This window comes from Trematomus bernacchii, unplaced genomic scaffold (genome assembly GCF_902827165.1).
Source record: "Trematomus bernacchii unplaced genomic scaffold, fTreBer1.1, whole genome shotgun sequence".
Classification (NCBI taxonomy): Eukaryota; Metazoa; Chordata; class Actinopteri; order Perciformes; family Nototheniidae; genus Trematomus; species Trematomus bernacchii.
The window spans coordinates 112,375-126,894 of NW_022987604.1; the positions used below are offsets into that span (position 1 = coordinate 112,375).

The following is a 14,520-nucleotide window of genomic DNA, read 5'->3' on the forward strand; positions in this document are numbered from 1 at the left end:
CGTAATAACTTTCCCCTATCCAATCCATACTTCATGATTATCCCTCACTCCAAAACATTGGAAAAAATGGAACTGTCAAAAGAGTCTTGTTGTTCCATTTTCTTTCCCCTGGCCCCCCTCCTGGAGACAAACAAACAAACCCCTGTTAGCACATTTCATTAGCTTTAGGGGTTACAGAACAGATTGAGTATCGACAACGCTGGCTGTCGAGGCTTATGGCTCTAAGGGAACAGTAGAGGAAAATCTCAGGGGTAGGAGATGCAATCGAAAGGACCAAAATAATTCAGCAGGACTCACTCGAGGAACAATCCAGTTTGTCATGTGGAATCATGGAGTGTCTGCCGCACAATGAGGAAGGGTCCCCGGGGACTCGGCACAGGAGTCAACATGTGAATAGCCAAGAGTTAGAGCCCCGACTGGGCACTCTTGGCCTTTTTATCACCTGCAAATTTAGCAACCATAAATCTGTTTCCACACCAATGCTACTACACGGACGCACCGGAGAGGCCCATAAACAAGAAATGATGTTTGGTGTCTTGGGATGGTTTGGTCATTGATGTTCCCTGGGGTGTCATACTCGGCTCTGGGAACAATTACTGTCAGGGACTTTTGATGTTTTCCTTTTGTTGTGATGGACAGTTGAAGCTGCAGGAAATTGTTGGACCATGTTGATTTTCAAGGAAACAATTTAAAGGTCCCATGTCATGCTTTTTCGGTTATTACCCGTCCCCTTGTGTGTTATGAAGGTTTTTCTGCATGTAAACGGTCTGCAAAGTTACAAACCCTCAAAGTACACCCTGTAGCGAGTAAAACTCTAACACAGAAAAGACCTGTCTATGCTGCCCCAGAACGCCTCGTTGGAGATTTCTCTTTTTCCATTGTTTTCTTCTTGGGTACAGTGACGTGCCCATACCCAAATGGACCCATTGGTCCAAATGGACCAATCCGTGGAGCCGTTACGTTACGTCCACGGTGCCGTTACGTTACGTCCTCACACACACACACTCAATCTTTTCTCAGCTGCAGCGCCGCTGATTTCTCCTCCCTGAGACCGTGGGACGCGGCGAGGCTGTGAGTCTGTGTGTGAGCACACACACAAACTCACAGCCAGGCTGCGGGTGTGTGTGTGTGTGTGCTCGGGCTGGTTTCGGGCTGGGTTTCGCTGTGTCTCACTGTCTCGCAGACGGCCACTGGGCTCACAGGGAGGGGGGGGGGGGGGGGGGGGGGGGCAGGAGCTCCAACAAGTCGTTTAGGACAGAGAGTGAATACACATACTTTACAGAGATGCTGTATGAGAAACCAATGTGAGTTTGGAAAATTGCACAATATAAATCTATTTTAGTAGACCTCAACAATGGAATTATGATCAGTAGAAATGGCCATGACATGGACCTTTAAATGATTTCACTGGCTGTGCACAGTGGGCTCTGGTTAGTGGCGAGACACAATATGGTATGGACTTTTCCTTCCGCTGTAATGGGTTTTCAGGCGCCTGGTGACTGCTGGTAGACTCGAGGGTTAATGAGGGAGGAGGAGGAGACTGGGCCGTAAAAAGGACACTGACCACGGGCTTTAATGTGACCCGACTCTCCTTATCGTAACGTCTCTGTCGATAAAACGCAGCATGAGGAAAACCTCTGATTAATCGATTGACCTCCTGTTTCTTATTCACAGACGATAACGGGCATTGCACCTGCATTTGTTTCCACTGTAACACCTCCACGAGACAAGAGCTGAATATCCATTTCCCTTTAATCAATTCACAATTTATTCCCCTCCCTCTTCCAATCTCCCTTCCATTTATTATGCATTATTCGCCCTTTTTAAACGATTTTCTACTAACCGTCTCATCTAATTTGGTATTCGGATATGGTTAGCGCTGTTAGCTCAATTAAAACAATGACATGTCCTAAATGCATTCTCTCCACAATCCAAGTGACAAGAGGACAGAGAACACTTCAAGTCTTTGCAAACAGGGTCATGCATGCACACCAGGATTGATCCAAACCGTCAGGATTTATTATATAAAGCAATGTGAATAGATACAAAAGGAAGGACAAAGCAGGCTCAATCTTCTACAGGACTGTGCTTTATTTTAGTCTAAGCAGAATATAATGAACTAGAGAACTACAGAGTTCAGGAGCACTATGGGAGATATCACCCCGAATCAGGGACCCGAGCCAACGCTATTTCAAATTACATCTCTGTTTTAAACCAAAAAAAAACAGCTTGTTCAAGTCAAATAATAAAATAAATGCTTATTCAATTCATTGTGAATATAAATACCCAAACATATCGTGAATAATTTAATAGCATGAGAACATATGAATAGATGAAACTAGATAGTGAAGCTGGGAATGTAATGATTTATGATACAAATATACATGGTGCAAAGTCACCTACAACTCAATGTAAATTCTTTAAAGGCTCTCATTGAATGCTTGATTGGAGCAAACTGCTCAGTTAGCTGTTTACATTTTGGTCCTTGTAACCAATGGAAATGGAGGTGGGTGACCACATCCTAAATGTGTGTCAGAATGGGCTTGAGGCAAAACTGACTCTGGTGGAGTGTATGATGTCTTCACAACAGATTTCTTTTTAAGATAGTACATTTGGCATCCCCAGAATACAGTGTGTCTGACCACGGCTCACAGGTAGTACTGTCGGAGAGAACAGGCTGGGTTTAAGGCAGAATTCCCTCCTCGTATTAACAAGTCAACCTGACTGGAATAAAGCGATGTGGCGCTATCTACTGTTGGTACAATGTCTTCAGTGGATGGGATCACATCAGATAAACTGTGGAAAAAAACGTTTCTTTTGTAACAACAGAGAAGATGAAATGAACAGATATGTCAATGATTCCCGTCAACCCTTTGAAAAAAAGAAAATAACAATTACATTGTGACAGAGATAGACAAGATAAAAACATTACAGAAATGGCCTAAAGACAATGAGATATGACAGCGTCGGTCTCAAACCAATCTGACTGAAAAGTTTGATATTTTTTTGTCTTTTTTTGTCTTTTTTTGTCTCAAAACAACAAAAGGCCTCAAATGAGATTCTTTTTGAACATGCAATGCTGATTCATTTAAACCCAGTTGTGCATTGGACTCATTTTTCTGAATCCACATGACAGGTACCATCAATTATCCATTTTACAGTGCAGTTTGTTAATTCTTGTATTGATTTAAGAGCTTCCTGTGAGCAAAAAAGACCTCTTTGAACTTGCCCATCCGCGAGGGATTTCATACAGGGATTGTGCAGCCAAAAAAAATACAGAATAAAGAAAAAATGATCAAAGTATATCCGAATAAACCTCATGACAATGGGTCTATCCCAGCTTCAGCAGATAATAACAAAGCAGAAAAGAAAAAAAAGAACCAACATGAGTATAAAATCCCATTTTTGAACATCAGTGCTTCACTATACAAGAAATAACATCATTTCATCTTCAGTTTTGGATAAATTATTTCATAGGTTCCTTTTTCTTAGTTTCACTGAAATATATTAACTATTCTTTTTAATTTTTTTTTAAATGTTTGAACATGTTCTATTGTACGGCTTATAAAGAAGGTTCAACATAATTGAAAAATAAGCTATATTGTATGTACAGGAGAAACGCAGCTGTGTGGTCAGGAGAGCTGTGGCAGATTGGGTCGAGCTGGCAGGGGGTTCTGCTGGGTTCTACAACAAATGTTCTCTTGTTTCTCCCCTTCTTCCAATCGTGGCTTAACCACGTACATGTGGGTTCCACCGTGTGACTCGAAAATGAATTATGTACATGTTGAACAAACTTGGAGTTTACATTTTTGCAAAACTAACCTCCTTAAAAAGCCCAAACTTTCACTTCTAATGAATTTTAAAAAGTGTAGTCGTGATGGCTGATGCTTTTTGCATTTTTTTGTTTTTTTGCGGCGAGCATGCAGATGGATGAACTCTACTGTCACTGTCATATCTGTTCATCAGCCCCAAATGGACTAATCCAATTACCGCACAGGCGATCTTTCTTCCGTCAGAAAAATCATGACATGTCGGTGTACACAGAATTTTAATAAACGGATTACTTCGGGGCTGTGGCTTAGCTTTGACACTAAGTCAAACACTTCCTTAAGCCTTGGTCCGACGCTCAGGGTTGTAGGATGCTGTTCATGTTCAGAGCCCAAACTTAAGGGGCTTAAGGGAACTACAACTCTCCTAGATACCTGCACTGCTGTGGATACATTTTATAGTGACATCATTGTCCCACAGAGTTGGGATTCTCAACACCAGCTGCTATACAACCGTCCTCTGTTTTTGTATTTAATAGGCTATTTACATTAAGGAATACAAAAAGTCTTCATTACTGTCAGCCATGTTGTTGAATGTAATCCGACACCTTCAGCGTTTCACTGTGCGAAAAATGGCAGTTTTTTTTGTAGTTAGTTAGTTAGTCAGTTGGAATTGGATGGCGATACTATAAATGCAAAGGTGTTTCATCTGCCTTTCTGCTGGCTCACTTCTTATCTGTGATTCTGCCCGACCTCCCTCAGGATCATGGATAATGCAAGGCTCTGAACCTCTCCACTAATCATGACATCATAGCGCCTGATGCCCTGAGCATTGGGAGTGATTTTGTGGAGTGTCAGTTTAGCACAAAGCACCCCCGCCACCCAGTGCCTGTTTCAACCTCCACCCCTTTTCCATACTAAATCCCATTTCCACAGCAAAACCCTCTCCGCTGCAAAGTGAGTGAGATGACGGAAAAGCTCTCTCCCAAAGCAGCTATTAAATGAGAGGCGTTAATTTCTTCCCTCCTGTCCAACAGGTTCCTTTAATTATCTCTCCACTTTCAGTCAATTACATTTCACTTCCTTTCCTTGACAATCTCTGCTATTTTAGGGTGAGTGTTATGCACCCAGGGGGTTGGGGACTCGTAGACATGCTCCAGCAGTTCTCTACTCCGCCTGCCATTGGCTGGGGCCTTCTAAGGATACACGGTCCTCTAGAGTACTGACCTTATAAGCAGTGGTGTAGTGGCAGCTGAGGAAAAGGGTATATTATGTATAAACCCCCCAAATTCTCGTTTAATAATACAGGGTCAGAGTGGGCGCACGCATCAGTGGCAGTGAGCTCATACTGAGAGTGCTGGATATGTGCACACTAAATCACTGATTGCTAAATAAAGGCAGTATGAGAAGAGAAGAAAAGCTGCATGCTTCGGGGGTATGGACATAAAACTTGACATTGCTTTGTAGGATTTGCTTTGCATGTTTTACTCTCACAATAATTTGATTCATACTGATTCCTTTAGGTTAAAATGCCATGTTCTTTTTTATCTTTTTAAATTAGAGGACATATACAATATCCCTTTTGGCAACAGCTTAGTGACTGCCTTCTGGGTTTATCATTGCTCTTAGAGGTGAAACATGGCCTGGATTTATAACAAGAGTAGACAGACAGGGTAACGGGGCAGGCGGAGACTACTTCCTTTTCATGTTTTGGTAGTTTCCGAGCAGGTTTCTCAGCTATTTCTGTTTTGAATGCACGTCACCTCAGTAACACCCTCCCCTGAGCGTATAAGTTATAACAGCAACCATTGTTAAAAGTGTTGAAATTCTGATTTCACAAAGCCTAATTTAGCCCTGGCATAGCATTGATGCTACATGAACACTGCACTGTTAGCCAAGCAGACAGCAGGATACCAGGCTAGGTTTTTTGTTGGCTCACTGGGGACTCAACCTGCCATTAGCAGAGGGAACTCACACAGCATCAGATATAAGACAGAGAGGAGATCAGCGGAGCAGGCATGCAGGGTTCATGTTCAGCCTGACAGAGCCTCACTCGCAGAATGTATTCTAAAGATGGCAGAGACAAGCACAGGAAATGTCATTGCTCATGCAACATTAGATTTCCCATCGATTAGTTCAGCTTCACATGAATAATGAGCACAAATCGGTTTGCAGAACATGGCTTTGTTTTGACCCACTTCACTCAACGACAAATCATGTAGCTTACTGCATTTCCACTATAGCTTCCAACTAATGGCTGAATGGGAGGGCTACCCTACTTTTTATTTGAATACCATTTTTAAAAAGCTGTGTTTTAATGGCCACAAATGTTAAACTAAAGAAGTACTGGGCTTCTAAAATATTCGTTCAGGTGCTTTGTAGGTGTCCCAGCAGGGATACACACAAGAGAAATAAATAATTGTATTTGCGAGTATTTATAAAACAATTACATTTTGTGAAATAAAAAGAGATGAAGATACTTCTTAAGAATTGCAGATTTTCCTCTAAATTGTTGGTTTTGACCCAATTTGAATGTTTGAAGAATATGGTTGTATCGTCCAGCTTTCTCTTTTAGTTTTGCTAATCTCCTTTTTAAACACCTTGCTATGATATGGAAGGTTTTATCCCACGTCTTCCTTTGCCGCTTTGAGTACATTTCGCAGTGTTATTGGTGCCAGGTCAGCTGTCAGCAGCCTTGCCAGGGAGAAGGCACAAACATAATTCTCTCTAATCTTCCTTCTGTCATCCACGTGTATGCAGGGGACCATCTCTCCCGTCATTTGGTCCAAGTGATTATCCCGGTGATTTTTCACTTGGTTGCTGCTAATGTATAGAGGCTGGTGATTACAGTGTGATTAGAGGGAAAGGTGAAATAGCATGTCTAATACGGTGCAGGAGATAATTGAAGGGTAGTGAGCGCAGACATTAGCCAGGTTTGAAAACGCTGTTCCAAGGGGAGAGGGCTGCTGAACAGTTGCACCGAGGTTTTAGAAAGGCATGGCTGCTCTTAGGACAGGAGAAAGAGAGGGGGCTATATGGCACGTTGATATCAAATTAAAACCTTCCGCTTATGTAAATCTCCAAGAATAGCGGTGCATTTAGCTATTGGCTGGCACATGTTTCAGTCCCTCCTTCAGTGATTTTTAATATTTCTGATCTGCTTCTCTCTGAGCAAAGCTAGCGGTAAAAAGGATGGAATGGCAAGGAGGAGAGTCTCAGTAGTAAATAGGAATTGGTTGGATTTGAGCCTAATTTGTTAACGTTTTAACCCTGTTTTTCAAAAGCACATGTAGTGTTTGCCACCAGGAGCTTGTTTACAGCTTCTACATTTCCAGATTAAGTCATTGGTCTTTATCCTAGAAGCATATGTCTGAAAGATCCTGATGTCATGTTTGGTTGTTGACTTCCTCTCTTCCCCTCCTTCCCTCCTTGCCTAGCCATGCCTCTTACCGCCAGCTGCCACTGCTCAAAGGGCTGGTGTACGGATGTGAGCTGGTGAGAAAATTGGGAAGTGTTGAGAGTGACTGAAGCAGCATCGCTCCTCCCTCTAGACTCATGCCAAACATATTGATCTGCTTTTTAGAGAAGAGCCTGCATCCAGAGCTCTAAGACAGTCAAAATGAAGGCTTTAAATCAGGACATGACAGAAGTGGAGTGCTTTTCTCTGTCCTGCCTGGCGTCGGTGTCAGAGAGGCTACAAGCGAGCTGAATAATGGAGTTTAAATATTGTCTGTTTAAGCGTTGGCTCTTTGTATAATACATGAAGAAAAGCAGGGCGGGGAACATGTTAATAGAGGAATTTACATTATATTTGACAGAGCAAAATTAGCTCTAAAAGCCTGCACTTCCTTGCCGTTGATACCGTAAATAGAGTTTGTCTTCAGGGAGTGTTTCTCTGCAAGGAGACAGGAGGTGAAATGTATCCGGGTTTTGCAGCTGATCCAGTGGACACATAGTGTATATCCTTGGCCTGTCAGTTATTGTCCTGCTTGTTTACACCAGGCATACTTAGTTTTTTCTGACAGATTTCCTAAGGGCCATTTCATTTGTATACTGAGTTCATTCTGCTGGCAGTTTCAGTAGCTGTCACCTTCTGTTGCCCTCATGACCGTCCATTTGTCCATCTCTCTAAGTAGAACCATTACCCCTTAACAACTTGTGGCTTCATAATTCACACTCCTTGTTGCAATACAAAAGGTCAAGAAAAAAAAGAAAAACACACCCCATGTCCATTTGCTTGGTCTTTACAGTGGATTGTCGCTTGAACACAAAGGCCAGTGAGAAGCCTTAGACGTCTGCACCCTGTCCAGCACAGACATGAGTTAGTTCTGTCTTCTTTTTTTTTACACTCTCAGCATTCTTTTTTTTCTTCCAGAACAGTCTGTTCGTAGCTGTCAGAGAGTGCGGTGACTTAAACATCATGATGAGCGAGATATCCAGTGGCTGATACCTTAACATCCAAGAGAAAGAGACTCGTTGCGTACAGGGGCGGATGAATGTTTTCCATTTTCCTTCACTTTTGCCCACTTTTCATTACGACTTCAAGTATTTTTTTTAAACAACAGCAAAAGTTAGCAAATCTACATTGTTTTTCTAATCTACTTTACTATACTACAACCTGGTGCTAAATCAGCATCCAGAGCAAAAGATCATCCCCTATACTACGATGCCATTTCTTTTTTTATACATTATTTCCATTTTCTTTTATTCATACTTACAGTAGGCCACTGGATATTGATTTAATGATTTTTTTGACTACGAGTAAATTGTAATACTTGCAGCTACAAGGTATGAGTTTTTAAATATATATTTATATATTTATATATTTATATTCTTTTAAAAAGCGTTTAGTCCTTTGGTCCCTATTTCCTAAGGAATGATGCATGTAAATTATCCTGGATTCTCCTCTCCCTCCTCTCCCTCTTCTTCTCCCTCTTCTTCTCCCTCTTCTTCTCCCTCTTCTTCTTCTTCTTCTTTGATCCAGAGCTCGCCCTGTCACAGAGCACAACACCTGTGTAGGCACAAAAACCAAAATGGCAGCAGGCTGGTGTGTGTGTTTGTGTGTTTTTGCACGTGTTTGCGTCAGTACTTGAGTTGGCATTTGCACGTATTTATACATGTACAAAGTTTTTCGTTTTTTTCATTTTTCATTGTTTTTTAAGTGTAGTATCTTTAAATGTGTATGTCTTGTGTGTTATGTGTGTTTATCTATATCCTGTGTCAGTATGCATGCTTTGAGCATAATGAGTCTATAAAGGTTTTTTCCCCCCATCATGTCTAAAAAACAGCAGCAAAAAGTTGGTCTCTGCAAAAAATCTTCTTCCACAGACGCCAAAGCAAAACAGGGAAAAAAGAGGCATTTGCGAAGAAAGAAAAAAGAAAAGAAAACAACAACAACTCTGGGATCCTTTTTCTCAGTCACCCAATCTTTCAGCGGGTTTTCAGCAGGATCAAGGGACCACCCTTCCTTCATGATATGTAGCAGAGCAAGAAGTCTTTGTACTTTTACTGCACTTGTGGAAATAAGGTGTTGTGGCCCTTCATCCTGTGACACAGAGACAGAGCGAGAGGTAGGTTGAAAGAGAGGGGAGAATAAGGAGAGTGGATTTAGTGAGGCTGCGGCAAACATGCTCGGGGTTGCTGCTCCTGGTTATCACACAGACTGACAGGCACAGCCAACAGCATGAGAAACAGACGGGGAGGAGAAGGAAAAAAAAAGAGGACTGTGTCAATCAAAAAACCAGAAATAAGTGGGCTAGAGGTGGGGTGGGAGATTTGTGTTTTAACCATATGGAACAGACATCTACACTGTGACAGCACTAATCCAAGGGAGGCCTAATTTAAACCGACTACATCTCCCTGCATGAAAAGAAACACAGCCGAGTGTTGCCCGAGATGTTGCTGTCATTCATCTTGTTGTTAATTCATTACAAACAAACTACCAAAAGAACACGAAGAAAACATAAAGAAAACAAGACAGTGCGAGTGATGAAATAGTGTAATGATTATGACAGAAAAACTCATGGTTGTACCATATAAAAAGAAAAATTGAAATTGCCTGTAATGAGGATGCCATGGAAATCCAACCTAGCATCCCCAGCCTTTGTGTCGACTGTCACTATAAGTGTCCGTGCTGCAGACCTTTGGATACAAAAGATCTAGTTTACAGCCTATCATCCCTAATATGTTGTGAGCTATGATGCAGGTGAAGAAAGGCTATGAAATCACAGCAAATCACTCTCCGGGAGCGAACATGAAAGGGACTGACTTTGTGATGGGAACACGCGCGCCCAGACGCTCTTTGTTCTACCGCTCCATTTCTGTAAATGAGCTTGTTACAGTTTCATAATAGATCTGCTTTTAAGATGTGAGAGCGGAGATTCTAGCTTATTTCTTATGTGTGCCAAAGCGAGCCCCGGCCATTAGCAGCATAAAGCACTAACCGTCACAATTACAGATGCCCTCTTTTATAAGCCACTGGCGCTATATTCATCTACCACAGAGAAGAAGAAACCTTTTCTTTCTCCCCGAAGTAAACAGCCTCTTGGAAAACCTCCTAAGTATTTCACCCTCCAACTTCGTCAGATAATAAAGAATTCAGTTCCTTTTTTTCACAAGCTTTTTGTCACAGCCCTCCTGCCAAACAGCCACCTACTTAGATGGCTCCATAAAAGGCACCTTGCAGTTAAGAGGCATAGTTGATGCCAGAAAGACCTTATCCCTCCCGTTTTCTCCAGCTAGACACCCCTCCTGTGTTCATTGGATAGACTACGGGAGGGAGAGTCGCCTGCAGGGCTTCTGAAAGAATAGGGCCGTACGAGTTCGATGAAAACGACTATCAGGGTTTGGCCTGGAGGGATGGAAACAAACTCACTTGCTAAGAAAGGAGCTTTTCACTGTGAAGCTGTTTGCTGCCTTGTCTTTTTTACAGACAATTATCTCAGATACAAGCCAGTAAAACATAAGCGCTAATTTATCTGGTGGCATAATCCTTCTCAAAGCAACAGCAAATACTCATCATTTTGCTCTTACTTATACGTCTGTGTGTACAGTACGCTGGACATATTTTGGCCATGTGGGTCTGCAGTGCTGCCTGCAGCTCTGCTATCACGGCGTAATTGGTTTGCACCCTCATAAATAAATACATGGGAAGCGATTCTCATGTTAGGCAAACAAAACAATCTTGCAGAAGTACTCCCTGTGCAGATGGAATCCACGGAGAAGTGGAGTGTCAACATTTGCCGTTGCTCTCTGCATGAACGCTGGAGATTTAATTGGCTACACAAACATAGGGTCACCCTGGCCATCTCTCAACTAAACAGCTGTCGATCGGGGCGAGAAGATTGTCCTTTGTGAAAAGATTCAGACTTTTAATAAAAACAACAAAAAAACAAGTTTGCTGGAGAAAAAACACGGTTGACGTGAATGTGAAGAAATAGAGAAATAGAAAATACAGTACATCCATACACATGGACCCCACAAGAGAAAAGTAAAACATCACAAGGGCACACGGTACAATAGCACAAAGGGTTAAAGGCCACTTCCAGTTATAATCAACCAACCATTTAGCACGTCAGTTACATTAAGTACAACAGCCAAGAAAGGCATCGTTTTACTGCACTCCACAAACTGCCAATATACAAAATACAGTATATATATATTTATATATATTTAAAACGGAGGGCAGAAGAGATAGAGTTTAGAGATATCAATCAACGCCACGTCATGCAACGCAGTCACAGTCCCACCACATGACGTCATCCAAAAGAAAATGACACCATGGGTTCAACTTACAGCTGTGGGAACTTGGCCCCATGACAGGTGTGGGTGGGAGGTGGCTATAGCGGAGAAAGGCCACCTCACACTGTGATTGGTTGGTCAGGTTGCCAGGTTGGTGGGGGTGCAAAAGAAGGAAAGAAACAGTGGGATTTTCTCTTCCTTAAAGTCAGAATTCAAAGCACCCTTTCCACACGTATTCCACACTCTCACTTATTCTGCCTGATAAATCAAATGAGGTTATTATGGTCATTACCATAAAAACTGAAATTGACATGTAAAACAGAAATAACAGAACACATAATCTTCAACAGAAAAAAGGGTATTTTTGTGCGTTGTGAAGTTTTCTCAGGCTGACAACATTTGCAGGTTAAAAGGTTGAATAGATGTTTTTATATTCACAAAGATAACCCTTAAGGCAGGAATGCATATTTCAGAAACTTGTCCTGTCTACAGTAATTGGATTTGCCTTGCATTGTTTGCCATGAGGGTGGCCGTACAGTGAGGGCTTCGGATTTTTTTTTGCATTAAGTTTATCTTTAAGACACAGAACGCAATTTCAGAGTAGCAGGGCTCCTGAGACCAGCAGGAGAGAATGCTGTCTGATCGTGTTTTTAATTCAACTTCAAAGCGAATCGTCAGTATTGGAGAGAAGAAATGGGGGCTTCTGAACTTATCTACATATTGAAGTTTTATACCTAAGGAACACAAAAAAAATCATCATCAAAGTTTTTCATCATCATAATGCAGTTCATTCTAGAAAATTAAACAGTTACAGTTGAACTTATTTCAGTCTTTTGCTCAAAAACTCAATGTACCGTCTTCCACAATAATAGGCAATTTGTAAGAAAAATATTCCTAAAAGTAGATTGGTTCAATTTGTCATATCCAACTTCTTTATGTTCGATCCCTCATGGTTTTTTAAGAATCTATAAACCAGGAGCTGGCTTCAGGAGCACCGCTGGGGTATTTTTTCTTTAATGTTTTCATGTGATTGCTCTTGGATTTGGTCTATTGCTTTTCCTTAACTCAAACAATAGAAGTGGTGTAATAACAGAAGAAATAAACACACAGATGAATTGTACCAGACCAGAGACGAAGGAGGACATGAAAACACACACACACACACACACACACTCATACACCGACAAGCACACACACACACACACACTTCCTGATATAGTGACAGAACATTATTGTTGGAAATGTCTGTACTCGGCGACATTCAGAGTACATCTCAATGACTGCCCTGTCATTCAGCGCTGTAGCAGGATATTTTCCATTTGTTCCCCATTGATGTGCTAAATTCAAATCCACCCCCCCCCCCCCCCCTCCTCTCTTCTCAGGGTGCTTTGAAAGCTTCTCCTCAATTAGCAGGACACGACTCCATTCAAACGCTATCAAGCAAGAGATAAAGGAGGCATCTATCATTTGTATTGCACACCACCTTCCATGAATGCCATCTTGTGGCTTTTAAGGAGTCACATCTAAAACAAACAAACGGTATTACCATGCTTTTATTTATGGAGGAATATAATCCAGGCGTATGTTATTGTAATGAAAAGTTGTCTGGCCAATTGAGCGGAGAGAGGAAGCATCTATATTATTTTGCACTGGCAGCTGCACTTTGTAACAGATGGGGGATGATTCTTTTGAATCAAGCCTGACACTGTGAAATAAGTCTTTATTGAAGGATGGTGCCACTTTAAAGTGAAGCTTTCTTTTTATTATTTTGTAGGAAAGCTTTGACTTTGTAAAGGTCCAAATGAGGAACTGTTAGGCATTGAATATACCTGGTTTTAAGAGCTATTGTTTGTTATTCTTTGTTAGTGGATACTTGTAAAAAAAAAGCAGATACATGTTGGCATAATTCAGCTATTTTGTCACAATAAACTGGATTTAAGTATATTATAATTGAAATTGTTGAGTTGTATTAAATTAACAATGTTGCTGTGAATGCTTAAATACTGGCAAAGTGAGTTTGAACTTCAACAATCCTTTTGAACACTTTTTCCTGAGCAAAACAACACATTAGCATTGAATTAGGCGTTAGAAATAGAATGTGTTTCTGTCTAGTTTATTTGTATTTATTTATTTGTAAAATCATTAACAGTAACCCTAACGTTGCAATTAAAATGAGATATGAGAAAATACTGTTAATTGGATAACTAAATGAAAATTGATTGATAAACGATGTCACAGTTCACGATGAGATACACAACATTTAAAAGTGAACTGTGACACTTTCATTTAAAGCAGAGTTTAGTGAAGTATTACTTGAACTAACCAAATAGTGCTCACTGTGTATACAAGTACATTAAACATATTTTGTTTTTTTGTGTGTAGGAACCACTCATCATGCTCATTAGTAGTTCTGTAAAAGGTTGTTATACTTTAAATATACTATCGTTGTGCGGCTCCCTGATGAAAGCTCCCATAAGTAAAGATTTAACTGACAACACCTTTAGATTTTGCTAAGAAGATGACAGAAATCTGATTAAAGCTATCATAGGAGTGAACAAACTGCTAACTTGTAGCTCAACTTGCATCGATTCTCATCACCACCCTCAGTGGATGGGTAATTATGCACAGCTTCTCCTGCAGGTAAACATTTATTTTCAAAAATCAGAAGAAACAAACACATTAAGTGGAGCCTAAGTGAAGAGGGCCTGTGCCTTCTTCAAACTCTTAAGCTTCCCCGGCTAATATCCTAAAAAAAACGTTGACCTAAAAATATATAAAAATGTCTTCTCGTATTACGGCTCCTTGTGACAAAGTCAGATTATGACTACCACATTTGGATTTGAACTGCTTCCCTATTTGACCACATTTAACATTTAACTGGATAATTCATGCGTTTTGTTGTTTCATTAGTCTGTCATAATAGTTTATGTACATTTCCACAATGAGTATTGTTTTTACTAACGGGTTGTGATGGGGGTTTCTACTGTTCGTAAGACTGGAGGATTCTTGTAGG

General features: G+C 41.0%; 1 protein-coding gene across 8 annotated transcripts in view; it reads right to left on the reverse strand.

The window, feature by feature from the left end:
* Positions 1-2,069: 2,069 nt before the first annotated feature.
* si:dkey-205h23.2 (CUGBP Elav-like family member 4) overlaps positions 2,070-14,520 on the reverse strand; it is a 142,160-nt gene continuing 129,709 nt past the window's right edge. For all 8 annotated transcript variants that reach the window (XM_034130816.1, XM_034130815.1, XM_034130811.1 and 5 more), the window contains one exon: positions 2,070-9,312. The gene's annotated coding sequence lies outside the window, so the exon portion shown is untranslated. The remainder of the gene's footprint in view (positions 9,313-14,520) is intronic.